This window comes from Macaca fascicularis, chromosome 8 (genome assembly GCF_037993035.2).
Source record: "Macaca fascicularis isolate 582-1 chromosome 8, T2T-MFA8v1.1".
NCBI lineage: Eukaryota > Metazoa > Chordata > Mammalia > Primates > Cercopithecidae > Macaca > Macaca fascicularis.
This window is the reverse complement of record NC_088382.1, coordinates 20,529,618-20,555,710: the sequence shown is the minus strand read 5'-3', so window position 1 is coordinate 20,555,710 and position 26,093 is coordinate 20,529,618. Positions and strand designations below refer to the sequence as shown.

Below are 26,093 nucleotides of genomic sequence, written 5' to 3'. Positions count from 1 at the left end.
ATGCTTCAGATAACTGTCTTAAAATATATTTTGTTGGAACATATGCCACAATAAAAAAGTTTCTCCCTTTAATAATTCTTCCCTGAAATATATTTGTAATTGGTTACACATAGCCTATGTTTTAAGATTTAAAACGCTTTTATCACTTATTGAAATCTCAAAATGCCCCAAATTCTACAATCAGTACCAAAGAGCATTCAAAACTAATATAGCTTTAACATGTATGTTTCACTCTGAGCACCACTAATTCTTTCTCATAGAAAACTCTTCTTTTCTCAGCTCACTATTGGGGAATAAGATGTTTCAATCAATCAGATGGTCTACTGGAAGACAACAAAATTGAATCCATTCTCAGGGTTTAAAGCAGCAGCAGCAGGGTGCTCTTCGTGGATCATTCTAGAAGGTTTTATGGAGGAGAGATCATAAAGAATATTTTAGGTAATCAGAAAAGTCTGCTTGGCAAGATGAATGTTAAGATTTAGGAACCCGGCCACCTTTATTCAGAAGCCCCAAAGAAACTTTCATCCTCTTTATGTAAGTGACCCCGAAGTAAATGAAGGAGATGATGATATGGCATGGAGAAAAGTTAGAGAAAAAGTGTGAAGGGTTTGAAGCAAAGACTAGGGAGCCACAGGCAATGAGAAACAAGCACCTAAGTATATGGCAAGGTCACAGTGAGAAGAACCCAAAACTCCACAGCCTCAGGGAAGGCTGACCTGGAGGGACAGGGCTGAAGGGAACAGGATTCAGATACAGGAAGCTCACATTTAGCCTAGGAAGAGAAAATGGTGACAGAAATATGGACGAAAATAGAGATTCTCATTACTATCGCTTAAAAAGAATTCAATCATCAATTTATAATTTCAGAAGAGTTCTGGTAAGTTCCTGGAATGAGACATGCTCCTAAAATACACTACCATCGTTATGAGTTACTTCTGGTGTTACTACTGAGAGCTAGCATTTATCAAGCATGTACTAGGTTTTGGGAACTAGGCTAAGTGTATTACATATATTAACCTAACTGAATTACCTACCAACCCTATGAGGTAAGTACTTTTATTATCTTTAGTTTGTAGGTCAGAAAACCAATGCTTAAAGAGGATAAGTACTAGCTGGTTGTTACAGACTAAATGTTTGTGTTCCCCCAAAATTCCTATGAAGTTCTGACTTGTAATGTGATAGTATTTGGAGGTAGGACCTTTAGAAGGTAATTAGGGCTAGATGAGATCATGTGGGTGGGGCACCCATGATGGAATTAGCGTCCTTATAAAAAGAGGAAGAGCCTGGAGCTGGTGTTTTCTCTCCACCAAGTGAGGACACAGGGAGAAGGCTGCCATCTGCAGGCCAGGAAAGGAGCCCTCCCCAGAGCTCAACCATGCTGGCACCATAATCTCAACTCCTAGCCTCCAGAACAATGAAAAATAAATGTCTGTTGTTTAAGCCCCCAGTCTATGGTATTTTATTACGACAGCTCAAGCTGACTAAGATGCTAGTACAGACCAATGTCAGGACAATGTCAGACAAAATGAATGTCTGACTCTCCATAAATGAATATAATATGCATTAGCATTTCAGAAGCAATGTAATGAAGTTCTACAATTAAAAACAAAACTTCTTTGTTTTTTGCTAATGGTGTTGTTTTGCTTCTGATTAGTCTGCACCATCCAAAGAGACAAGCATAAAAGTTTACATTTTTCCAGAGCTCAAAGTTTCCCATGATGAACACTAGGCTGAGGAAGCAGAGCGCTCTGATGAGCAAAGTGTTAACTGGCACATCCCAGAAAGTGAAGCACAGGCAGTTCCTACCAATAAATAGTCCAGTTATGAAGTACACATTCTAAACTGAGATGAAACACTATTCCAGAATGTGCCTTAAGGAAAGAAACTTGTCACCACAGCTTGGTGAAAAGCCAATGTTAGCTGATGATGACATCATCTAGCTGAATATAGCATACCGAAGAGAAACTCAGAATCGATGGAGTTGCAGAATATTGTTTCCTTTACTTTTGGATGTTGGGGGGGAAAGAAAAGAAAAGAAAAGAAAAGAAAAGAAAAGAAAAGAAAAGAAAAGAAAAGAAAAGAAAAGAAAGAAAGGAAGGAAGAAGGGAGGGAGGGAGGGAGGGAAGGAGGGAAGGAAGGAGGGAAGGAAGGAAGGAAGGAAGGAAGAAAGGAAGAAAAGAAAGAAAGAAAAGAAAGAAAAGAAAGAAAGAAAAGAAAGAAAGAGAAAGAAAAGAAAAGAAAAGAAAAATGAATAAATATTCGAGACTATCACATGGGGAGGAAAAGTAATTCAAAGGAAAGGGGATTCCATTGTTAAGCAAGGCCATTGTACCCCAGACTTTGATATACACAAATAAAAATTAATAATAGAGACTATCATTGCTCTCCTATTATGTCTTGGGCTCTTGATACGCTTTATTTAACCCTCCCAACCACCTCGGGAGAAATATCCTATCTTTGGATGATGAAACTAAGGCTCAGAGATGTTAAGGAAATTCTCAAAATCACAGAGCTAGATTTGAACCTCAGGTCTGTGTGGCTCCAAACTCCATGCCCTCTCTTCTATGCTGCATAACCCAGAAGCAGTGAGACGCACAATGCTAGCGGCTCCCAGGCTCTTGGCAACCCTCTAATACTCAGTTGATGAAAGAAAATTTGAAGGTCATCAAGATGTTACCAAAAATATATTTGAAAGACGTCAGAATTTTAAAACTTCATCTCCAATAGATTTTAACTTTTCAAATTCATGAACTATTACTGCCTTAAAACTGAAAATGTAATAGTTATTAAATGTAAGCAATAGAGGAAAATCAATGTTTAACGACAAAGAAAGATACTAGATACGCATCAGGACTTAAGTCTGTATTAAAAATTCCAACATACATTAAAACTTATACCTCTAAGCTAGAAAAACCTCCCATAATTTAATATAAGAAGGTTACCTACAAGAAGCAGCTGAAGATTTTCACAGCCTTCACTGAAACCATATAACATTTTCTAATACACTTGTGTGCATTTTACAGTTTATCTAGTTCACTTATAACCCATCTCTCGGCTTCTCAATCTCTAATATTCTTGATTCTCTTCATATTCTTGAATTCAAAACGTATTTCAGAGCAAGCAAAGTCTTCTGGCCCTACAAATCACATCTTTTGTGTTTTCATTTTGCCTGGATTTTATTTCAAATGACCTCTGATAACATCAGGAACCTCTTCCTTCTATTGCCAAGTTTTTGTTTAGTCTCATTTTGTGCCTAGAAATAAATGAGTATAAATCAGTTAAAGTCAACATTATTTTCTGAATCCACGCAAGGAATGTGTGTTTAAAGTGATGCAAAGGGAAGTGAGCAGAGATACTGGATCCATATTTAATACATCATTTGAACTTTTCGTATAGAATTCCCACCTTAATGCCTTGATAGCACAAACCCGCTCCTGCAACTTTTCTGTCCCTTGTTTCAAAGTCCTCTTCAGTGTTGATTGTGGGGACAGGGACTAAGCCACAACATAAACCCTCAGTGTATAATGCACGAAGGCAGGGATTTGCTTGACTGTTCTACTCACTGGTATAACCCAAATATCTGGAGTGCTTGGCACGTGGCAGATACTCAAATATTTCCTGAATCAATGGATGCTTGGCATCCATCTTTTTCTTAAGTGCTGACCAGGTATGTTCAGTGAAGAATAATCTGGATGGGATGAGGGGTCCTAGGAGACCATGTCATCACTTAAAGAGCAATGAAAGAAACTGCAGATGTTCAGGTATAATAAGTGAGGGTACAGCTGTGGCCCAAAGAGGGAACAAGCTCTGAGCTAGCTAATAATCTCTAGGAGTTACCACCCATGTGTCTTTGGACAAGTCACTGGCATCTCGGTCTTCTCATCTTTAACACAGACAACACACAGGCCAGGTGTGGTGGCTCACGTCTGTCATCCCAGCTCTTTGGGTGGCCAAGGTTGGTGTATCACCTGAGGTTAGGAGTTCGAGACCAGCCTGGCCAACATGGCAAAACCCCGTCTCTACCAAAAGTACAAAAATTAGCCGGGTGCGGTGGTGCACCTGTAATCCCAGCTACTTGGGAGGCTGAGGCAAGAGAATCACTTGAGACCAGAAGACAGAGGTTGCAGTGAGCTGAGATCACACCACTGCACTCCAGCCTGGGCAACAGAGCGAGACTCCATCTCAAAAAAAAAAATTAATTAATTTAATTTAATAAAACAGATATCTCAGAACTATCACAAGGAATAAGTGAACAAGCAAAGTATCTGACAAATAGCAAAAAGTTTTAGAATCATAAATAGGTATTACTGCTATATTTAGTTTCTTTCATTCTTAGGGAAAAAGAAAAGAGATGAACACTTTCTTTAAATACGTGAATGGCAAGATGTAGGAAGGCAATGATCCTATGTATTCACTTCAGAAAACAAAACGACAAATAAAGGATATCACATAAAAAGAGTAAGATATCACATAAAAAGGGTCATTTTATTGACCCAATAAAATGCATATCTCCCTAACAAAAAGTGTTCCTACCCACATGAAGCTGCGACCTCTAAAGGTAGCAGATGTCTGTCATTACCTAAAACAGGACAGTTGATTCAGGAATTTTGTGGAACCAGTTTTAGTTAGAAGGGTATTACACAAGATTATCTGCCAACTCAGATTCTAAGATTTAATGATAGGATTTTTATTTTGTAGCTGAAAAAATAAGACTTAGCCCATGGTTCTCTGTATTGTATAAACCAACAGTCAGATATGGGTAGATAGATTTCAGCAATGCACACATTGCCAAAAACCTGCCACCCCACTCAACATCCCCATCCTTCAAAAAAGTGGCAATCAGGCCTGGCACAGTGGCTCAAGCCTGTAATCCTAGCACTATGGAGGTCAAGGCAGGCGGATGACGAGGTCAGGAGATCAAAACCATCCTGGCCAACATGGTGAAACCACGCATCCACTAAAAATACAACAAATAGCTAGGTGTGGTGGCATGCGCCCGTAATCCCAGCTACTCAGGAGGCTGAGGCAGGAGAATCGCTTGAACCTGGGAGGTGGAGGTTGCAGAGAGCCAAGATCACGACACTACACTCCAGTCTGGAGACAGAGCGAGACTCCGGCCAAAAAATGGAAAAACAAATGTGGCAATCAAAGGCAATCAAATAAATTCATAGGGACTGAAAAATGAACAACCACAGGGTACGCCCTCATTATTGACGACTTTGGAAGAGTACCACGGGTATTACACCATTACATACTGACTATTTAGATCAAATAAATATTGAGTTGGTAAACGTTTCCTAAGTTTAAAGGTTCATCTGATGCAACCAATCTTTTTTCAGGGTTAGCAACTATAAAGTCCCTCCCCTTTTCCTGGTACCCTTGCAAGGAATATTTAATTCAGCATAGCAGACACAACCTTTACCAATATAGCTCTACCAGTGTCCCTCCTCGTTACATAAACCAATTTCCTACAAGATCAGGAAAGAAATGCTGTTTTACCCACTTGGCCCAGACAATGACAATGTCAATTACTGGAAATATTCATATTCTAAACTAAGAAGATTTTATCTTTCTCATTTCAGTAAAACTTATCACAAGGTCTCCACTGCCTTTATGCTCATTACTGCTATGATTCTAAGACTTAAGGTAGTTGTAACTCATAAACTGGAACAAGTAGAATCTGCTTAGAGGTGAGACCTTTATTGAACATTTTTAAAAGACATCATTTTTGGCTGAATCAAATGATAGTGAAGCTAGCCTAAGAAATCACTGTGGAATCTAAGAAGCGAGGCAAGGACCTTCTACCAAGCAAAATTGAATTTCCATCCTACTCAGAGCAGCTATAAAAGGGAAACCCGGACAACTTAAATTTTTAAGTTATTCTAGAATTAGCTTCCAGGGTCAACTTCCACCAATGGCTGCTATGCATTTCCCCATCTCTTTCTTTCTAGATATATTTTTGAGAAGGGGAAAATATTGTATTCTGATGTACTTAAAGAAATCTAAAATGAAAACACAGATTTTCTGGGCTCATTCTACTTCTCTTCTTTCCACAATGTCAAGGACTCCACAGGGTTCTCTATAAATGTTGAATCAGTCACTGCTCCCAACTCAAATGCGCATTTTGGGACACATTGTATTTTTTTTTTTAATTGATTCCTCTTTGGTTTAACACAGTTTGCCACCATCCCTTTCTATTTTGCCCTAGCCTGTTTCATTCATTTCTGTTAATTACCTGGATCCAGGGAACTGGGACCAAATTACTGAGAGACTCTGTGAGGTCAAGGAAGCCTCACTAATGTGCACAGGTGTTTTTACTCCCAATAAGGGCTGAGCATATACCCTTGTAGAGAAGAACTAAGACTATTACATGTCATTGATATTTACATGCTATTTGCAGTTGAAATTTGCCCAGATTATTTTTAAATCCATGCCATTATACACATGAATACAGAAGATAACTGATCCTCAGAATAAACAGAACTTGACTGCCACTTTTTTAGAGGTAGAAACATTGAGTGGGATGGCAGGGTTTTGACAATATGTGCTCTGGTGTAAACTACTCACCTATAACTTAATCTGAGAATGAATGAAACTTTCCCTCTTAGAGCTGCTATAAGTGGGACAAAAAGTCAATTTTGCTTGGTCCAATGTCCTTGCCCTGCTTCTTAGATTCCACAGTCATTTCTTAGGCTAGCTTCACTATCATTTGATTCAGCCAAAAATGATGTCTGATAAAAATGATCAATTAAGGCCTCATCTCAGCAGATTCTACTAGTTCAAATTTATGAATCACAACTACCTCAAATCTTAGAATCGTAACAGTAATCAGCATAAAGGCACTGGAGATCCTGTGATAAGTTTCACCGAAATGAGAAAGACAAAATCTTCTCTTTTAAAATAAATGGAACTTTTTCTATCTTTTAAAATCATAGAAACATAACCAGGCAGGTTTTAAACCTTTTGTGTGAATGGAGGTAAAGTGGATGATTTTGTGTTTTGTTTCAGTTTAGAGCAAACTTGTAATTATAATTAGTATCCCTAAGGATGACTACTAAAAAAAAAAAAAGAAAAAAAAACAGAAAATAACATGTATTGATGAGGATATGGAGAAACTGGAATCCTTGTGTCCGCAGTACTGTAAAACAGCCACTGCTGTGGGGAACAATATGGCAGCTCCTCAAAAAATTAAAAACAGAATTAGCATATGATCTGGCAATTCTACTACTGGCTACATGATCAAAAAAATCTGAAATCAGGGTCTTGAAGAGGTATTTGCACACTCACGTTCACCGTAGCATCGTTCATGACAGCAATTACAAAAGGCATTCTACAAAAAGGTGAAAGCAACGCAAGTGTCTATCATGGATAAATGGATTAATAAAATGTGCTTTATACATACAACGGACTATTATTCAGCCTTAAAATGGATGGAAATTCTGACACATGCTGCAACACGGATGAACCTTGAGGACATCATGCTCAGTGAAATAATCCAGCCACAAAAAGGCAAAACACTGTCTGATTCCACATGTATAAGGTTACTAGAGCAGTCAAATTCATAGAGACAGAAAGTAGAATGGTGGTTGCCCAGGGCTGAAGGAAAGCGGAAACGGGAAACTGATTAAAGGGTACAGAGTTTCAGTTTCGCAAGATTAAAAAGTTCTAGAAATCTGTTGCACAACGATGTAAATGTACTTAATGCTACTGAACCCTTAAAAATGGCTAAGATGGTAAATTTTGTGTTATGTCTACTAACTGTGATTTTAAAAATACGGGGAAAAAACCCACCATGAAGGATAAGAAAGGTTATATATTTTTTACCCCACTCCACTTGGGGTTCTATGTGTTTGTTTGTTTTGGGATGGAGTCTCACTCTGTCACCTAGGCTGGAGTGCAGTAGCATGATCTCGGCTCACTGCAGTCTCCACCTCCCTGGTTCAAGCAATTCTCCTGCCTCAGCCTCCCAAGTAGCTGGCATTACAAGCACGCGCCACCATGCCCAGCTAATTTTTGTATTTTTAGTAGAGATAGGGTTTCACCATGGTTGTCAAGCTGGCCTTGAACTCCTGACCTCAGGTGATCCACCCTCCTTGACCTCCCAAAGTGCTGGGATTACAGGGGTGAGCTGTGCCTGGCGTAGGGTTCTGTTTTAATGTTGGATTTCGGCCTGTGTGTCTCCAGGGCCTTGAAAAAAAGCCGTATCTTTTGTTACTCCACGTAGACAGACAAACACTAATAAGCGTGACGTAGAATATATGTTCTAAGATCTCACAGGACACGCATGCCCTTTTTGTATATGTCTCTACCTAAGTACAAAGAGAAGTTCTGCACTGCAGAAGCATTCCATAGCACTGAACAACTACGTCTTTAAAGGAGGAAGAAGCAAAGTTTAGAATTTATCTTCATGCAAGTACGCCAAAGATTTCCAAAGGAGATTATTTTCTGAAAGAATGACAGATTACGTTGTGAAATCACCAGCATCATAGTATCAGTGTGTTAGGAGGTGGGTGTAGAAAGAACATAAACTTTGGTGGCCAGCCCTAGCTTGGGTTCCAACCCTCTAAATTTTAACTTTCAGAGTCTAAATTTTAAATGGAAATTTTTTTCAAGTGGGAAGGTTTTTGTTTAGAATTGTAAAGCCCCCAGTTTATTACCTTCTAACAGTAATTATAAAATGATCATTATCCTTGAAAAATCTCACCTTCAGTTATTTCTGCCAGTAGCTTTTTTATACTCAATATTTTAATGTATAATGTTTAATGGTTTAGCGACACATTATATCACTTGAATAAGAACTGAACTCACTGAATTCTATCTATTCTGTGAATAATTTGTACAACAAATGTAATAACAGGATGTCAAAAAGCAGTAACTGTATTAGTCTAATTCAAATCACGCACTGAGCCCTCCCTAGCTCTATTTAAAAACTTGTAAAACAATGACTACAACCAGTGACTGAGAAAGAGGCAAGGCCTTAGGGTTCTTCTGATTCCCTAACAACTCCTACCTCTTCCTAGGCACTGAAATAAAAGTGTTGGAAACATCAACACTGCAGGACTAGGGATGAAGAAGTTAAGAAGAAAATGCTTAACTGTTTTCTACAGATTTTTTTTTTTAATTTTACTTTAAGTTCCGGGATAGAAGTGGAGAATGTGCAGGTTTGTTACGTAGGTATACGTATGCAATAGTGGTTTGCCGCACCTATCAACCCGTCATCTAGGTTTTAAGCTCCGCATGCATTAGCTGTTTGTCCTAATGCTCTCCCTCCCATCACCCCCAACTCCTCAACTGGCCCCAGTGTGTGTTGTTCCCCTCTAGGTGTCCATGTGTTCTCACTGTTCAACTCCGACTTATGAGTGAGAACATGGAGTGTTTGGTTTTCTGTTCCTGTGTTAGTTTGTTGAGGATAATGGCTTCCAGCTTCATCCACATCCCTGCAAAGGACATGATCTCATTCCTTTTTATGGCTGAATAGTATTCCACGGTGTACATGTGCCACGCTTTCTTTACCCAGTCTCTCACTGATGAGCATTTGGGTTGGTTCCACGTCTTTGCTATTGTAAACAGTGCTGCAACACACATACGTGTGGATGCGTTTTCATGGTAGAATGATTTCTTTTCCTTTGGGTATATACCCCATGATGCGACTGCTGGGCCAAATGATATTTCCGGTTCTAGATCCTTGAGGAATCACCACACTGTCTTCCATCAAAAAGAGGGCAAAGGATATGAACAGACACTTATCAAAGGAAAACATTCATGCAACCAACATATGAAAAAAAGCTCAACATCACTGATCATTAGAGAAATGCAAATCAAAACCACAGTGAGATACCATCGCACACCAGTCAGAATGGTGACTATTAAAAAGTCAAGAAACAACAGATGCTGACAAAGCTGTGGAGAAATAGGAACACTTTTACACTATTGGTGGGAATGTAAATTAGTTCAGCCAATGTGGGTGACAGTGTGCTGATTCTACAGCTGTTTTTCCTAGTTATAGTCTCAACATTTTACTGTTTTTAAATACGGAAGTACTGTCATTTATGTTACCAGTTAGGCAATTTTGACTTTTCTGCAGATACTTCCGTACACATAAAAAGGCCAGTTCACTCTTTTATTATTTATTTATTTATTTATTTATTTATTTATTTATTTATTTTGAGACAGAGTCTTGCTCTGTCACCCAGGCTGGAGTGCAGCGGCGCTATCTTGGCTCGCTGCAACCTCCGCCTCCCAGGTTCAAGCGACGCTCCTGCCTCAGCCCTCCAAGTAGCTGGGATTATAGTCACCTGCTATCATGCCCGGCTAATTTTCGTATGTTTAGCAGAGACGTGGTTTCACCATGTTGTTCAGGTTGGTCTCGAACTTCTGATCTCAACTGATCCACCTGCCTTGGCCTCCAAAGTGCTGGGATTACAGGCATGAGCCACTACACCGGGCCTCAATTCACTCTTACATACATAAGGCACACACCAGTGAGAAATAGGTAGATACAGTTCTGCTTGAAATGAAACACATAGGCTTATTCCGAGCCCAGAATCTTATGATTTACTAAATCTATTCATACTGCATATCATGTTTTTAGAGACGTGGAAGATTCCATTCAGCAAATAATTTCAGTAGATGTTTTAGAGAAATGAACACTAGAAAAAAATTACTTTTCTCTACCATAAAACACTGTTCTGCATACTTCACTTTGTTGGAGGTGAAAAGAAAAAAAAAATTATTGCATTCTTGTTTCTCTCTTTATTGTACTTAAAAAGTTGCCGGGCGTGGTAGCTCACACCTGTATTCCCAGCACTTTGGGAGGCCAACGCGGGTGGACCACTTGAGGTCAGGAGTTCAGGACGACCCTGGCTATCATGGCGAAACCCTGTCTTTACTAAAAATACAAAAATTAGCCAGGTCTGGTGGTGGGCACCTGTAATTAATCCCAGCTACTTGGGAGGGTGAGGCAGAAGAATCCCTTGAACCAGGGAGGCAGGGGTTGCAATGAGCCAAGATCGTACCACTGCACTCCAATGGGCGACAGAGCGAGACTCTGTCTCAAAAGAATAATGATAATAATAAAAGGGAAATTAAACTTAGTTCACTAAAATGAGCACTTCTCTTCCAATTCTTGAAAATAGCCTGAATTCTGATTCACACATAAAACGTTAGATTTCAGATTTTATAGTTCAACTTTACTGATTTCTCTGGTCCAATATGCAATGAATTAAAATGACATGATGACGTAAAGGCCCATTCTTTAAACAGATGACTCGAACTTTCAATTACCGTTGGTACCAACAACTACAGCTGGTGTCTACAGCCCCCACTCCCAGAGCTGCCTCCACTTTAGTGATATCATTCGCCTGCCTTATAAACCAGCATCTCCATCATCACCAACACACACCACAGGAGCTCGCCACCAAAAGGTGGCACCGACCAATCAACTGAAAGTCAAAAAAATAAAAATAAAAATTTCAATTCCACTAAATACTTTCAAAACTGAGAGAAATAATGTGGGTCCCTCAGGGTTTTTAAAATCCTTATAAAAATTAATATATTAATATACTACCATTACCAGTGGTTCAATGAGATAAATTGGGCTTTCAGTTTTCAGTCACCTGACTAAATTATCATTTTTACTATTTGTTTATTTTTATTTTTATTTTTTTTGAGACAGAGTCTTGCTCTGTCTCTCAGGCTGGAGTGCAGTGGTGCAATCTCACCTCACTGCAACCTCCGCCTCCTGGGTTCAAGTGATTCTCCTACTGCAGCCTCCTGAGCAGCTGGGATTACAGGCGCCCGCCACCACACCCAGCTGATTTTTGTATTTTTATTAGAGATGTAGTTTTGCCATGTTGGCCAGGCTGGTCTTGAACTCCTGATCTCAGGTGATCTGCCTGCCTTGGCCTCCCAAAGTGCTGGGATTACAGGCATGAGCCACTGCGCCTGGCCCAATTTATCCTTTTTAAAAGTAGACAGGACATCCAACAATACCTAGAGTTAGCAATGTAGGAAGAATACAAAAATATTTTACATAATTTACAAGAGTAACAATAAGGTTGTATGTCCTTCACATTTCTCTTATACTTTGTAGCAAAAAAGACCAGAATAATGTAAATATGTTATTCATTATTCAAAAAGTACATGTGATCCATTTCAGTACAGATGAAATGCACTATCAACAGAAATGTTCTGCCAAGTCTGCTCTTTTTTTGTTTGGTTCACCGAACTAAGTGCAAACCATCTGTTACCTATGATAATTAGAAAAAGTAAAAAATTCAAAGAGCTTTTTATTAAAAAAAAAAAAAAACAATAGCACTCCAAACAGAACTTACTTGTTTAAAAGCACCATTTATGAGGTTCAAACCCTAATGACTTTAAAAGACTTAGAACTCATATTTAAAGTCTTTTTATTTTTAGATTAAGACTATATTTTCCCATTTTCTGGTAAAAGTATGCCATTTAATAAACTTGTTCATACCATAAGAATGTCACTCTACTAAAATATCTTATCCAAATATATTAATTTCCAAGAAATTTTAAAAACTAAAAACTTTCTTTTCCACTCTTCCTTAACACTTACAATTTTCTAAATGCACTTCATTAGCTTCAAATATCTCTTTGAAAAATAATTTAATAGCTTATGAAATCTTTAGGGCATATTTCTATTACATGTTATCACTAAATTAAGAGTTTCTTAAATTTATTCATTTGTATTTTTTCTTTTTTCACTGAGATGTAATAATTGTACATATTTATGGGATACAGGATATTTCAATATGTATATACTATATGTAATGATCAAATCAGGGTAATTTGCATATCCATCACTTCAAATATTTTTCATCTCTCTGCATTGTGGACATTCAAAATCCTTTCTTCAAAAAACTTAAAAAGGCCAGGTACAGTAGCTTATGCCTATAATTCCTGCACTTTGGGAGGTGAAGGTGAGAAGATCGTTTGAGGCCAGGAGTTCAAAACCAACCTATGCAACACAGTGAGATCTCCGTCTCCACACACACAAAAATAATATTAATGCACACACACACACACACACACACACACACATTTAAATCACTTCCAGCTTTTTAATATTATATAATAAATTATAGTTAACCATTAAAATCTAAAAATTTTAAGTTAAAATTGTACTGATTCCCAATTTAAAAATTCCACATAGGCCAGGCATGGTGGCTCATGCCTGTAATCCCAGCACTTTGGGAGGCCAAGGCAGGTACATCACAAGGTCAGGGGATCGAGACCATCCTGGCCAACACAGTAAAACCCAGTCTCTACTAAAATATAAAAAAAACTAGCCAGGCGCGGTGGTACGCGACTACAGGAGGCTGACGCAGGGGAATCGCTTGAACCCGGGAGGCAGAGGTTGCAGTGAGCCAAGATTGCGCCGTTGCACTCCAGCCTGGTGACACAGTGACAGTCTGCCTCAAAAAAAAAAAAAAAATTCCACAAATAAGTAGTGCATTCTAGTAATTATTATTTGTTTTCACAAAACATAATGGTCTGATTTTTCAACATGCTTGGACTCTAGTCTTCACTCTACCCCCAGCTGTCTAACCTCACATGAGCTGAGATTGCGCCACTGCACTCCAGCCAGGTGACAAAGCAAGAGTCTGTCTCAAAAAAAAAAAAAAAATTCCACATAAGTAGTGTATTCTAGTAATTATTATTTGTTTTCACAAAAACAGAATGGTCTGATTTTTCAATATGCTAGGACTCTATTCTTCGCTCTATCCCTAGCTGTCTAACCTCAGATGAGTTACACCTCTCAAGACCTCAGTCTCTTAACCTATAAAAAGAGCGCTCTAAAATGTCATTCTGAGGCACTTACTTCTCTTCCGTATTTGTCTAGCACTGCGCCAGAAACTTGATAACTGTCCACAGCGAAGGAGGCTAGAGAGGAACATGTCCGAAGCCTCTGAAATTTCATATAGGACAGTTTTAAATGTACTGTGAAGTTTAGGCTTTAAAACACAAAATCAACTACCACAACAGTGTCTCATCATTTTTATAGTGATATAAGCAAACAAATTTCCAGGACACAAAGCGTTACTCATGTTATCAATCCTCTTTAAAGAAAACAGTGATTTTAGTTATAAAAATGAAATTCTGCTAAGTTTCAAGAGAGTTTAAAGCAGGCACCAGCCCAGCACTTGTTTTCACAGCTCTACTACTACAAATTTTATCAACACCCACTATTGTCTCTGAATGGCATGTAAAAGCGCTCTGTGCCATGCTCTTGATGAATTGTACAGACACAAGTCCTACTCCACCTACACAACCACTATGCCACAAATGCAATGCCTTTAAAAGAGGGCTCTCTTTTGCAATAAAACATTACAAATCCTAGCTACAAGTAAAGCAAATGTTGCAAGAGATAATTTCAGTAGCTAAATCAGCATTAAAATTCCTCACTTCGTCTCACTACTACTCATTAAGCATGTTATTGAACAAACATAACTATAAAAGGAAAAGCTAAGGGTTATTTTACATTATAAAAACGGATAAGGCCCTGCAAGGATGCTTCCATTGATCTTTAGTATGATTCAGTTCTATTCAACTGTGAGTTTACTAAATCTCAGAGATTTCTACAAGAACATCCATATCAGACTGACATTGAGCTGGCAAGATTAGATTTCAAACATCACACTAAAGATGCTCCAATTTTAGATAAGAAAAGAGGGCATTGACTATTCTTATCCATTTTTTTTTTTTCCTGTTTATGTCATACATTTACAAATACTCAATTTAAATGATCTCAGCAAAAACTCAAGCAAATTTGTTTCTGGCCCATAGGAAGACATTGAAATCTATGAAACTAAGAATTTGGAGGAAAAAAAGATGGTGAGGCTGGAGATCACTGAAGTCAAGTATATCCTTGAGGCCAGGGAACGGCATCCACTAGTGAGAACGGTCATTGCTGTGTTACTGTCACAGCTCTGCGACTCACAGAGTGCCCCCGACTGCCGCATCTACTTCTGAGCCAGTTCTCAGCACCAACTTGGAGGTCATAAGCAGTCTTCTTCAGCAAGAGGAAAGGACGCATGACCAAGAAGGCCCCATCCTGCCCACAGGATTCTCTCTTAAGATATTTCTCCGAGAAGTTGAAATGGTTTCTGCGTTCCAGGGTTCTTATCTTGGGTTTCTGAAACCCTGGTAGCCCACTGGTTGGAATGCAGGAAGTCTTGACCTTCCAGAAATCTTACACAAAATTGCCGGAGGGAGGAGGCACAGTTTACATACAGATGTGCATTCTTTTTTACAGGGAAGTGAACTGGATGGGATCAGGGGGTACATGCTTCCATCACTTAATATCCTTAACTCCCCTAAAACATCAAGGGAGTCACTGCTGTACAAAACAGCTGCTATGATCTTAAGAGTTATTCTTTCCCCCAGAGGCATGAATGTAAACAGAATGGCCAACATATCGGAGTAAAGGAGGAGGAGCTCCTTCTCTGTGTATCAGGGAACTATGGGAATCATTCATTCAAATGCCTTTCATTAGAAAAAACCGTAAACGTCACCCAATCTTTTCTTTTTCTTTACCTGAATTTCTTTAGTTCTCCTGTTTGAGTCACTTATTCAATCTTTTAAGAGTTGCAGTTAAATTTCAGAGACTGCTCAAACAGTACGGCCCTCAAGTTGTAAATATTAATACAATACTACTTAAAAAGAGTATGACCTTTAACTTCTCCAAATTTGTTAATAAAAGGTGGTAATATAGATGAAAACCAGAGAGAAGACAACATGGTAGAAGAGTAACTGTGAACATATATGGGTTCTCTAAGGAATGCATACAGAAATACAATCGATAAACTTGATAGAATTAATTGTTACTCTGGTCATTCAACATGACCTCAATTTTATCCCATAATAAGAACCACTGGCAATTCTATCACGTTTGTGCTCTGCCAATTAGAATTACATAAACATTTAAAAATATCACTGCAATTCAAGACTTTAAAATGTGAAATAATTTAAAGAGCAACTAATTCAAAGGTAGGGGCTTCAATCCCTTAGAAACTGAACTCTGTACGAAACTGACCAGTGGTCCAGGAGAGCCACAAGATCTCATTTACCACCTGCCTCAATCTCACCGAGCACCTGGCACATTCTCACAGGGCACACAGCCGATGCTCGATACTTACTCCACACTGAGACTCACTAAACACTCAACAGTCCCCTTTCGTTTCAAGATGATCAATAAACTGAATTCTTAGTAGTTTGTTATTCTTCTATCAATGCCTTCAAGAAAGTCCAGATCAATGCAAAATGCCAGGCCTCTGAGTTGAAATCGAAACCTCACTTCGCTTGGTAAATCACAGCCAATGTGATTTCACTTTCTTGCCATAGGCTGCCGTGGAACAAAGGTAAATTCCTCATGTGGCCAAAATACACCTGAGTGTTTCTGAGGCCTAAGGATGGAGGGTCAAAGCTCACCCCAGGCTCCTTCTAGGTCTCCCCAGAACCCAAGAGCAAAGATGTCTCCCAAACAATTGCTTAAATCACAACTGAATGAAAAAAACCACTTAAAACTTGCTGGTGAATTCAAATATAAATATAAAATTGGATTGTTTCATATGATCATTAAAGCAAATAGAAAGTCCATCCAGAGTAGCCTAAAGTTTTGAGCTCAGGCTTTTCCCACAGGAATTCATACCCACATTGATACAAATTATCACAAAGAGTTTCCATTTGAATTTTTATCAGGACAAGTACCTTGGAAAGTTGCAAATATTCTGTGAACTATGAGCGTCATGTATGAATAATAAGTACCCTTTGCTAGAACAGACAAGGAACATCGTGGGAGTGAATATAAAGTAAATTTCAGGAAGGAAAAAAGGCACGATCCAAAGAAACAGCCACCCTTCTGAAGGGGAAAATTTCTTTCAATAAAGGTGTTTTTTGTCGGGCGCGGTGGCTCACGCCTGTAATCCCAGCACTTTGGGAGGCCGAGGCAGGCAGATCACGAAGTCAGGAGATCAGAATCATCCTGGCTAACACGGTGAAACCCCGTCCCTACTAAAAACACAAAAAATTAGCCGGGTTGCGGGCGCCTGTAGTCCCAACTACTCGGGAGGCTGAGGCAGGAGAATGGCGTGAACCCGGGAGGCGGAGCTTGCAGTGAGCCAAAACTGCGCAACTGCACTCCAGCCTGGGCGACAGAGGGAGACTCTGTCTCAAAAAATAAATAAATAAAAATAAAAATAAAGATGTTTTCTACTTGAAGAAAAACCACAAAGAAGAAATTTGTGAAATTTTTATTTACTAATTGATTTATGGAAAGTTCATTTAAAATTTTATTAACTTATACAACATTTTAAAATAATAATATAATGAACATGCACTCACCACCCAACCCAAGACCTAAAATGAATACTATTTACTGCCCATGTAAGAACCAATCATGATATTCTAGCAGTACGTGGTGAAGAACCATGATTAAAGAATTTGGAGCACCTGAGGTCCACTGAACAAAAACCTTGTGAAGTGATTCCCCTAGAAGAAATGGACTCATTCCAGGATTCCTTTAAATAATCTGCCTGAGTAGACTAAAAAATGTGAATCAATTACTTGTCCAAACCCCCCTCCACCCAACCTCTCAGGAATGAGTATCAAAAATTTTCTAAAGGGTACATTCACAAGAACCAGGAACCTGGAAAGTGAACTAGTGATACCCAACTCCGTACTTCGATGGAAATCTTCCTTGTACAACAGAAGAGCAATATCTTATAGGAATTGAAGTCTCCAGTAAACATTCTTTTAAAGTATTTTTTTCTTCTACTAGGCCAATGGTAGGACACGAAACTCAATGTGTTTCTTCTAACAGAAGAACTCTTCCCTCTCTAATATGGAATAGGCACAAATCTTTCCACTGTCAACATTTTTTTTTAATCAGTCCTTTTTCCATTCCAACGTGCAAGCCAAGATTGAAATCAACACTAACCTGTAAAGGCTCACTGCTTTCCTGCTGGTCTTCAGAGTCTCCTGCTGGGAGAAGCAATGATGGGAGTGGTAACTAAAAGGCTCATGTGATTTCTCCATTCTTTTTTTTTAAGCCTCCACCTCCCAGATTCAAGCGATCCTCCCACCTTAGCCACAGATATACTCCCAACATATATATATACACACACTTGTAGGAAGACTTAGGGAGACTTGATGAAGCCAAAATGGGTTAAAGAAAGAAGAGAATTTTCCCCACAACTGTGGGAAAAACTAGTAAGAATCAACAAGGGACATAAAAATTCTTTGTTGTGTATTGTTCACCAAATATTCCAAAAATGAATATAACACAGTCGGGGCTTTTTTTTTTTAAGCTCCTGTTACAAAGGTCATGGAATGTTCTCGCATCACTCGCCTTCCCAATACTGAATCCCAGATTAGGCTCAGTTCTGCAGAGGGGGGTTAGTACACAGCAGTGCCAGAATGGGTGTGCGGGTGTTACTTTCATTTTTCATCTCATTTTACAAATTTTATATTTTATTTTTTGCAGGAGGATGGGGATACGGCGAAAAATTAAATTCATGACATTTGCAGCACTAGAACGCTCTAGTTTCATGATTCAGTCTTGGATATATAAAGTCCTGTATCAAGAAATTCCAAGATTTTCCACAACACATCACATCCATACACACCCAGAATAACAGGGAGCCACAACTCTGAAGAGAGAGGTTCAAACTAAAAGTCTAAATAAGAACAGCAGAGACGTGACCCACATATTCGAATTCAGCCTTTAAAATAGCCTCATTAACTCAAATCTTTTCTTAAGTCAATACTAATTATACTCACCAGTGAGGTCAACATAATGGCAGCAGAGGCCTTTCTCAGAAATATTTAAAGTTTAAGAGTCCACAGGAGGCCGAGTGCAGTTGCTCATGCCTGTAATCCCAGAACTTTGGAAAGCCGAGGCGGCCGGATCACTTGAGGCCAGGAGATCGAAACCAACCTGGGCAACACGGCGAAACCCCATCTATACTAAAATCATAAAAATTAGCTGAGCATGGTGGCACACGCCCGTAATCCCAGCTACTAAGGAGGCTGAGGCATGAGAATCGCTTCAACCCACAAGGTGGAGGTTGCCATGAGCAAAGATTGTACCACTGCACTCCAGCCTGGGCGAGAGAACGACAGAACGAGACTGTCTCAAAAAAGAAAAAAAAAAAAAGAGTCCATAAGAATGTGAAAAGTAACAGTATACTGCTTGTTTCCATAGATTGATATGTAACAGTTTCCATTACTAAGATGGACAAGAAAAATTAATAGGTGACTCATGCTGTGATTACCTTAACTAGCTGGAGCCTGACAAAAATGAACCCCTAATTGGCTGGGGGGTGTGTGTGTGTGTTTGAGACAAACTCTGTCGCCCAGGCTGGAGTGCAGTAGCACAATCTCGGCTCACTGCAACCTCCACCTCCCGGGTTCAAGCGATTCTCCTGCCTCAGCCTCCCGAGTAGCTGGGATTATAGGTGCCTGCCACCGCACCTGACTAATTTTTGTATTTTTATTTTTTATTTTACTTTAAGTTTTTGGATACATGTGCAGAACACACAGGTTTGTTACATAGGTATGCATGTGCCATGCTGGTTTGCTGCACCTATTAACCCAATTTTTGTATTTTTAGTAGAGACGAGGTATCACCATGTTGGCGAGGTTGGTCTTGAACTCCTGGCCTCAAGTGATCTGCCCGAATTGGCTGGGTTTTGTCTATGTCATCCACAACATTTCCACAGCCACAAGCACCCCTTCTAAAACAAGAGCTAGAAAGTCAAGTAAAAGGGAAATATAAGAGGAGTGCAGACAAATTTGTTACTACTAGTGAAATAAAAATGTCCAGCACATGTGCTTTTAATGATGCAAGAGTAGCATCACCTTCATGTATTAGAGAGAGCATGTAAATTACTTGCTTTGTGGCACAGACAGTTCTGAAATTGCCTGCTTAGAAGTGGTGGTATTTTTCAATACAGTACAGCAAAATAAAAAACTACTCTTAAAATCCACCAATGGAGTTCCCCAAATGTAAACATAATTAAAGAATCCCTCTAAAACCAGAGTTACACATTGCTTTTTTGATTTTCCAGTGTACAGAGTAGAAACTCAGTTTTCAATGAAGGAATAAATACATTTGAAGACATATAAAACATCTTTTCTCAAACTGTTGAAATCAGTGGCATTCAGTCAACAATAAAGACATACTAAACATGTGTTATGTGACAGATACTGTATTAGGTACTAAAATGAAAAGTTATTAAAACAGAAGACAATGACAAGAACAATTGTTTTCTGTTGTCATTCAAGGCTGTATCTATATAGTTTTGAATATTCAGATTAAAGGTTTAGAAATGAGTTAACAGCTTCCATTTTCAAGCCCATTTAGACAAGTGCTATCACTTAAGAGAAATCTTAGTTAACTAAGTTTTTCAGGATTCAGTTGGATGACAAAGCATTCAAATGATGTACCCAATACTAAACATGTGACTATTTAGAAATATATTCCACTGAAAGTTTTTTGATTTTGTTCTAAATGTTTGGCATCTAGTAGGTAGTCTGTAAGAGTCTTTAAAATCAATGTATTCATATCTACATGTTTGGGAAAATAAAGCAAAAAGCAACATGAAGGTGCTTTCAACATTCTGTTCTGAAAGTTGTTCACCAAAGGGCATCAAAGTAAAACCAGCAGATGGCTCTGAACACACAGAGAGAGAAGCGGGGAGAGAGAATGGAGGGAAGAGGTTGAGAGAAGTGAGGGAGAGAGGGAGGGAGAGAAAGAGAGAGACAGGAAGAGAGAAGGGAGGGAGAGAGGTAGGGAGAAGGAGGGAAGGAGGGAAAGAGGGAAAGAGGGAAAGAGGGGGAATGAGGGAGAGAGAGGGAGAGAGAGAGGGAAAAATAAAACAAGAGAAGACAGAGGCTAGGCTAAATAGAGAAGCTGCCAGAGGACTTCTGGGAAAAAACATTTGAAAAGGAAGGACTGAAAAGAGAAGAAATGGGCACAACGAGGACTCCGGGTCTGGCCATAACAGCCAGGAGAAACGAGGGCTTAAGCCAGGAGGTCTGAAAAGAGAACAGAAGGTAGACCGCCTAGAATGGGGACGAGGTACTTCTACTTTGCAAAGGTGAGTGTGTTTGCAGTGCAAAGCAAGAAACGAGAACTTTAAAATTCTTCAGGCACATGTGTTCAAATGGCAAAGATATATGGGAATACAAGATGAAAAACTCCATTGTAAAATCAGGCTTTTTAAATTGCCACAGCTCCCCTGTCTCCCCGGCTAGCTTCTATTCGCCTTCACAGTCTCCTAAGCCCAGTGACAGGAGAGCTCTGGAATGATTAGAGATTCTGGAATGAAAAGAGCTATGCCCACTGCTTATGAGGCCAAGGATTCTGCAAACTGGATCCCTGCAGATACCACAGCGCTTTACTCTGGTCTCCAAGGCCATGGCACACCCTAAAAGATTAAAATGCCTTAAGGTAAATGACCATTCCCAGATGAAGGCACAGCATGGAAACAAAGTGTGGGCCAAGGGAGGAAACTTCAAAAATCACAATAAAGTGCGATTCAATCCAGAGCGGGCAACTAGCAACTTTGTAGTAAAAGGAGGGGGGAAAAGTCGTGTGTTCTGCAGAGAGATCATTTCATGTGACGCTGCAGTGCAATTAAAAAAAAAAAAGGATTTATTAATTACAAAGCAATCCTAACAAGGTACATAACTAATATATAATATTCACATCCTATACATCTACTAGAGAAAGATTACAAACACAAAATGTTTCACTTTCCGGAGGAGATAATTATTAAGTTTTAAAGACTGGTTCAGGCAAGAATGAAAAGTATCAAGTCAAGGCCACATACATTCTAATTTTATAACCCAGGCGGCCCTGGACAGGATTCAGAGAGCTCTTATTTGAATAAGATCTGACGATATCCCCTCATTAAAAGGATTAGCGCTTCCGCACAAACGTCCAGATAAATCTTATTACTGGTCCAAAATTAGTCACCTAAAGGCTTTAGACAGTTTTGCATAAATATTTACAACTCTGAAGAGGCTGAGTACTTTTTCTCTTGAAATCCAGGCACTATATCCACTTCAAAAGCCACGTATGATTGTGACTTTTGCTGAGCATATTGCTTTTCATCGAGTTGAAGACACAATCTCTCAATACCTTACTCCATAGACTAGATGTAAGCGTCAGAAGCGGATCGAAAGAAAGTTTTCCGGGTGCACAGGTACTCTGGGGTGAGGGGTACGGAGATTCTCTAAGCCTCAAGAACAGCGTTTCATGAAATGGGCTTCATGAAACAGGCTTAAAAATACTGCCCAAGTCAAACGGATTTTAAAAGGCACCTAGTTACTTTAAAATACCCAATACAAACACCAAGATGGGCCATTTTACCAGGTCCCCTGCAGAATGTGAAGGGGCTTCCAGCGCTCCAAGCCGGGTTTCTAATTTAAGCCAAGAACCCCAAGGGAGCGATGGCGACTTCGGGGACCCCGGCAGCGTGCAGGTCCGGGAGGTTCAGCCTACCCACCTGGAGAGGGGTGCGCCGAGCCCCTCTGGAAAGAGTGACTCAAGGGTCCCCGCGAAGTCGCCGTACCAGCCCCTCTCCCAGTTTCAGCAGTCACCGAAGCCCCCGAGCAAAGCCGACTGCACAGGGACCAGACGAGCCGAGGCGCACCCCGGGGCGCAGCCCGGTGGACGAGGGTCCGCGGCTTCAGCCTCAGCCCACGGCCCCGGGACTCCGCGCCGAAAAGTCGCTGGAGTGCGGCCTCCGCGCAGCTGCGCGCAGCTGGACCCGTCCCTGGGCGCCCGCGCCCCGCTTCTTCCCCGCGGCCTCTCGGCGGGGCGGGAGACCTGGCAACTTACTGGGGCTGCGCTGGGGGCCGCGCCGAGAAGGCGGCGGTGGGCTGGCGGCTGGAACGCGTCGGGGGCCCGCGGCTAGGGGAGGCTGGAGCAGCGGCCGCCGCCTCGCTGGTCCCGCGAACAGGAGCGCCCGCCGGCCGCGCTGAGCAGAAGGCGGGTTGGGCACGTGGGCGCCACTCTGTGTAGCCGCCCGGGGCGGGGGCGGGGGCGGGGCGTGGGGCCGGGCGGCGCCGCCTCCTCCAGCCTCCCCCGCGCTCCCGGAACGCGACCCGGAGCCCGCCTCCCGCAGGGCCCCGGCCGCGCTGGCCAATCCCCGGGGTGGGCGGTGTGCGGCTCCGCTGGGTTTGCCTGGAGCCGGGCACTTGTGGGCGGGCGCTGGCCCCGGGCTAGGCCGGCGGGCGCAGGCCGGAGAAGCGGGGCTGCGCGCGAGGACAAAATTCGTCCTCTCCTGGGAGGACCAAACCTCGAGGGCATTTCCGAATCTTCTAAGCAGAGTTCTAAGTGGGGTTTTGGTCCCCGCGTTTACTGTTCATTCTAGACAGATTTTGGAAATAAGAAAATAATAATAAAATACAGTAATAGCAATGATAAATAGAAGCCCAGACGATGTGCCTTGTCAAATGCAACCTAAACGTTGATAAATAATGTGCAGTTGCTATTTTGGAAGACTCCAGTAGCATGAATAGGTAGTCACGACTGTTTGGGGGTGGGTTTATAGGATATGACGTTATTTCCAGGGGAGCAAGAGCAGAAGTTACACAATCAGGGTTTCTCCTACTGTGCTATTGTTTACTTTAGGAGTCTCTGATAAGATTAAAGTCACAATGTGAAAGCCTGTTAATTTTAATCCAATACGAAGCGAAACACGCACTGAATTGAACAATGTGTGTGTGTCTGTGTGTGTGTGTGGTTTGTCTTTAGAGACAGGGTCTCTGTCGCCCAGGCTGGAGGGTAGTGACACGATCGTGGCTCACTGGAGCCTCGACCTCCTGGGCTCAAGCGATCCTCTCGCCTCAGCCTCCCGAAGTGCTGAGAATTACAGGCTTGAGCCACCACGCCCGGCCTATTACTATTTTTGTTTGACAGAAAGGCCCACCTTACTTTGCTTAGTATTGGGGTAAACGTCCCTTTAACCCACCCACTAGTAATAACTTTAGCAAAGTGCCAGGTTCGTATTGCTGCCTCACAGTACATATACAATTTTAATGTGGTATTCTAAATCATTCTTAACTTCAAGACATATTTCCCCATGGAAATGGTGAGGGACTTCATAAATGGTGTGGGACTTCATTCATAATAAATGGTGTGGGACTTCATTCCAGAAGATAGCACACACACACAAAATCCCAATTATTATCTTCAGAGCTCGTGTACCTCAGGAAGCCATCCACGGACTTCATCAAAAACTGGAAGTGTAGGCCGGGCGTGGTGTCTCACGCCTGTAATCCCAGCACTTTGGGACGCCGAGGCGGGCGGATCACCTGAGGTCAGGAGTTCGAGACCAGTCTGGCCAACACGGTGAAACTCCATCTCTACAAAAAATACAAAAATTACCCGGGCGCGGTGGCGGGCGCCTCTAACCCCAGCTACTTGGGAGGTTGAGGCAGGAGAATCGCTTGAGCCCAGGAGGCAGAGGTTGCAGTGAGTGGAGATAGCGCCACTACCGTCCAGCTTGGGCAACAGAGTGAGATTCCGTTTCAAAAACAAAAACAAATGAACAAAAAAACTGAAAGTTTAAACAGCACTGTGATTACAAAGATATTATGTGATAGACTAAATGTCTTAAGTAATAGAGACTGTCAAAGTAAACTTATTTTTACAGTCAAAAAAATTCCTTATGCAAATTATCATTAATAACATTAAGAGAAATGACGCATGTGGACTTTTAACACCAGATTCCTCCTCAATCCCACAGCTAGGAGGCGTTGTTCAAGGGAGTGATGACTGAAGACACTTTGTCTAATTTCTTTTTTTTTTTAATTTTTTTTACTGTGTCTAATTTCTAAGGGTGAGTAATCTGATCTAAAATTTTTCCACAGGTTTTAAAAAAAATAGAGATTCCTTGGAGCTGCGGTGGCTCAGGCCGGTTGCCCTGGCACTTCGGGGAGGCAAGGCTACACGTTTGAGGCCAACCTGGTCAACACTGATTGAAAAGTAATAAAAATAAAAAAATAAAAAAAGAGATTCCTATTATTAGACTTAAGCAATTATTTCCCCCACATATTTTTACTTAAAGGCTCTGTGTTTAAATCTGTTTAATTGGTGATTAAGTTACAACACAATGAGTTGGGATAAACAAATTTATTTGACATTTGGAAACTGCCAATTTTGTCAGAATACCGATCTCTGAGTTTACCTAATCTGCCTGCCGGAGCACTTCCAGAAGCAAGAACATGCTGTGTTCATGTGTGTGAATAAGAAAAACAATTTCATCTCTAGGCAAAAAAAGAGCAAGTTCTTTCAAACAACTTTCTAACAAGATTGCTGAATATCTTGACACACTAGTTCTTGACTTAATATATTCCATTTCCTGTTTGAAATTATTGATTAACCCTGAATCCTGCCTCACAAACTTTGGTTATTTCTCACCTTTAAAAATGTGTTTAGATGTGGAAAGAATAGGATATCCACAGATTTAGTATGAGTCTGTAAGACAGACCATGAGACAAGAGAAAATAGAATCGAATTTTTAGAAATGAAATATTTTTTGTTGTTGTTGTTGTTGTTGTTGTTGTTTTGAGACGGAGTCTGGCTCTGTCCCCCAGGCTGGAGTGCAGTGGCCAGATCTCAGCTCACTGCAAGCCCCGCCTCCCGGGTTCACCCCATTCTCCTGCCTCAGCCTCCCGAGTAGCTGGGACTACAGGCGCCCGCCACCTCGCCCGGCTAATTTTTTTTGTATTTTAGTAGAGACAGGGTTTTACTGTGTTAGCCAGGATGGTCTCGATCTCCTGAACTCGTGATCCGCCCGTCTCGGCCTCCCAAAGTGCTGGGATTACAGGCTTGAGCCACCGCGCCCGGCCATATTTGAAACAGGTTTAGCTATTTTGACTTCATCTTCGTTGGCATTTTCTCTTGCTGCTGCCCGGGGTTGAATTAGCATCTTTTTCCCAGTTGAGTAAAGTTTTCACCCACATTCTACTTTGCCCTTCCTGGTTTACTGCCATCACTTTTCACTTTCACCAGTCAAGTTTCCTCCTTAGGAATGAAGCAGAAAATCCAACTT

The 26,093-nt window shown here is 40.8% G+C and overlaps 1 protein-coding gene and 1 long non-coding RNA gene across 23 annotated transcripts in view; one reads left to right on the top strand and one right to left on the bottom strand.

Moving 5' to 3' along the window:
- The window catches only part of SLC7A2 (solute carrier family 7 member 2), a 73,157-nt gene extending 50,132 nt beyond the window's left edge, over positions 1–23,025 (bottom strand). For 6 of the 22 annotated variants that reach the window (XR_012417105.1, XM_065518912.1, XM_065518920.1 and 3 more), the window contains exons 1-2: positions 22,874–23,025; positions 17,963–18,006 (exon numbers count right to left, since the gene is read on the bottom strand). The gene's annotated coding sequence lies outside the window, so the exon portion shown is untranslated. Of the gene's footprint in view, positions 1–13,846; positions 13,934–17,962; positions 18,007–22,538 lie in introns of all 22 variants that reach the window. The other 16 variants (XR_012417106.1, XM_005562671.4, XM_045397906.2 and 13 more) reach the window with 9 other exon arrangements.
- LOC135964680 (uncharacterized) lies at positions 22,001–25,060 on the top strand. The gene is made up of 2 exons (XR_010577205.1): positions 22,001–22,235; positions 24,910–25,060. It is a non-coding gene; the product is annotated as an uncharacterized lncRNA (long non-coding RNA).
- The last annotated feature ends 1,033 nt before the right edge of the window (positions 25,061–26,093 follow it).